Source organism: Oncorhynchus keta, unplaced genomic scaffold, assembly GCF_023373465.1.
Source record: "Oncorhynchus keta strain PuntledgeMale-10-30-2019 unplaced genomic scaffold, Oket_V2 Un_contig_2152_pilon_pilon, whole genome shotgun sequence".
Classification (NCBI taxonomy): domain Eukaryota; kingdom Metazoa; phylum Chordata; class Actinopteri; order Salmoniformes; family Salmonidae; genus Oncorhynchus; species Oncorhynchus keta.
The window spans coordinates 95,001-97,500 of NW_026282491.1; the positions used below are offsets into that span (position 1 = coordinate 95,001).

Here is a 2,500-nt window from a genome sequence, read left to right on the forward strand (position 1 = left end):
TGAGCATGAAGGTTGAGCTAACGTAGGCTAATGCGATTAGCATGAGGTTGAGCTAACGCAGGCTAATGCGATGAGCATGAAGGTTGAGCTAACGTAGGCTAATGCGATTAGCATGAGGTTGAGCTAACGTAGGCTAACGCGATGAGCATGAAGGTTGAGCTAACGTAGGCTAATGCGATTAGCATGAGGTTGAGCTAACGTAGGCTAATGCGATTAGCATGAGGTTGTAAGTAACAAGAACATTTCCCAGGACATAGACATACATATCTGTTATGCTGTGAAAGTCCAATTTACAGTAGCTATTACAGTGAAATAATAACATGCTATTTGTTTTGAGGAGAGTGAACAATTATGAACTAGAACATGTATTCATAAACCAATTAGGCACATTTGGTGGGGTATTGATACAGAATTTTGAACAGAAATGCAATGGTTCATTGGATCAGTCTAAAACGTTTCACATACACTGCTTCCATCTAGTGGCCAAAATCTAAATTGCACCTGGACTGGAATAATACATGATGGCCTTTCTCTCTCATTTCAACGATGATGGTACAAACAACAACAAATAATGTTTATTATCTTTTACAAGATCTAATGTGTTATAATTCTCCTACATTAATTTTACATTTCCACAAACTTCAAAGTGTTTCCTTTTCAAATGGTATCAATAATATGCAGATCCTAGATTCAGGTCCTGAGCTACAGACAGTCAGATCCTAGATTCAGGTCCTGAGCTAAAGACAGTCAGATCCTTGATTCAGGTCCTGAGCTAAAGACAGTTAGATCCTAGATTCAGGTCCTGAGCTACAGACAGTCAGATCCTAGATTCAGGTCCTGAGCTACAGACAGTTAGATCCTAGATTCAGGTCCTGAGCTACAGACAGTTAGATCCTTGATTCATGTCCTGAGCTACAGACAGTTAGATCCTTGATTCATGTCCTGAGCTACAGACAGTTAGATCCTAGATTCAGGTCCTGAGCTACAGACAGTCAGGTCCTGAGCTACAAACAGTTAGATCCTTGATTCATGTCCTGAGCTACAGACAGTCAGATCCTAGATTCAGGTCCTGAGCTACAGACAGTTAGATCCTAGATTCAGGTCCTGAGCTACAGACAGTCAGATCCTTGATTCAGGTCCTGAGCTACAGACAGTCAGATCCTTGATTCAGGTCCTGAGCTACAGACAGTTAGATCCTAGATTCAGGTCCTGAGCTACAGACAGTTAGATCCTTGATTCAGGTCCTGAGCTACAGACAGTCAGGTCCTGAGCTACAGACAGTTAGATCCTTGATTCGGGTCCTGCGCTACAGACAGTTAGATCCTTGATTCATGTCCTGAGCTACAGACAGTTAGATCCTAGATTCAGGTCCTGAGCTACAGACAGTCAGGTCCTGAGCTACAGACAGTTAGATCCTTGATTCATGTCCTGAGCTACAGACAGTTAGATCCTTGATTCATGTCCTGAGCTACAGACAGTTAGATCCTGAGCTACAGACAGTCAGGTCCTGAGCTACAGACAGTTAGATCCTTGATTCAGGTCCTGAGCTACAGACAGTTAGATCCTGAGCTACAGACAGTTAGATCCTTGATTCATGTCCTGAGCTACAGACAGTCAGGTCCTGAGCTACAGACAGTCAGGTCCTGAGCTACAGACAGTTAGATCCTGAGCTACAGACAGTTAGATCCTGAGCTACAGACAGTTAGATCCTGAGCTACAGACAGTTAGATCCTGAGCTACAGACAGTTAGATCCTGAGCTACAGACAGTTAGATCCTGAGCTACAGACAGTCAGGTCCTGAGCTACAGACAGTCAGGTCCTGAGCTACAGACAGTTAGATCCTGAGCTACAGACAGTTAGATCCTGAGCTACAGACAGTTAGATCCTGAGCTACAGACAGTTAGATCCTGAGCTACAGACAGTCAGGTCCTGAGCTACAGACAGTTAGATCCTTGATTCATGTCCTGAGCTACAGACAGTTAGATCCTTGATTCATGTCCTGAGCTACAGACAGTTAGATCCTGAGCTACAGACAGTCAGGTCCTGAGCTACAAACAGTTAGATCCTTGATTCATGTCCTGAGCTACAGACAGTCAGATCCTAGATTCAGGTCCTGAGCTACAGACAGTTAGATCCTAGATTCAGGTCCTGAGCTACAGACAGTTAGATCCTAGATTCAGGTCCTGAGCTACAGACAGTTAGATCCTTGATTCAGGTCCTGAGCTACAGACAGTCAGGTCCTGAGCTACAGACAGTTAGATCCTTGATTCGGGTCCTGAGCTACAGACAGTTAGATCCTTGATTCATGTCCTGAGCTACAGACAGTTAGATCCTAGATTCAGGTCCTGAGCTACAGACAGTCAGGTCCTGAGCTACAGACAGTTAGATCCTTGATTCATGTCCTGAGCTACAGACAGTTAGATCCTTGATTCATGTCCTGAGCTACAGACAGTTAGATCCTGAGCTACAGACAGTCAGGTCCTGAGCTACAGACAGTTAG

The 2,500-nt window shown here is 44.2% G+C and overlaps 1 protein-coding gene and 1 long non-coding RNA gene across 10 annotated transcripts in view; both read left to right on the forward strand.

The window, feature by feature from the left end:
• The window catches only part of LOC127921140 (WD repeat-containing protein 19-like), a 98,921-nt gene that overhangs the window by 42,471 nt on the left and 53,950 nt on the right, over positions 1 to 2,500 (forward strand).
• Positions 1 to 2,500, forward strand: part of LOC127921143 (uncharacterized) — a 5,590-nt gene that overhangs the window by 828 nt on the left and 2,262 nt on the right. For 8 of the 9 annotated variants that reach the window (XR_008108292.1, XR_008108288.1, XR_008108287.1 and 5 more), the window contains one exon: positions 1 to 2,500. This exon is cut by the window's left edge; it is cut by the window's right edge and continues 501 nt beyond it. This is a non-coding gene — a long non-coding RNA (uncharacterized LOC127921143). The other variant, XR_008108291.1, reaches the window with a different exon arrangement.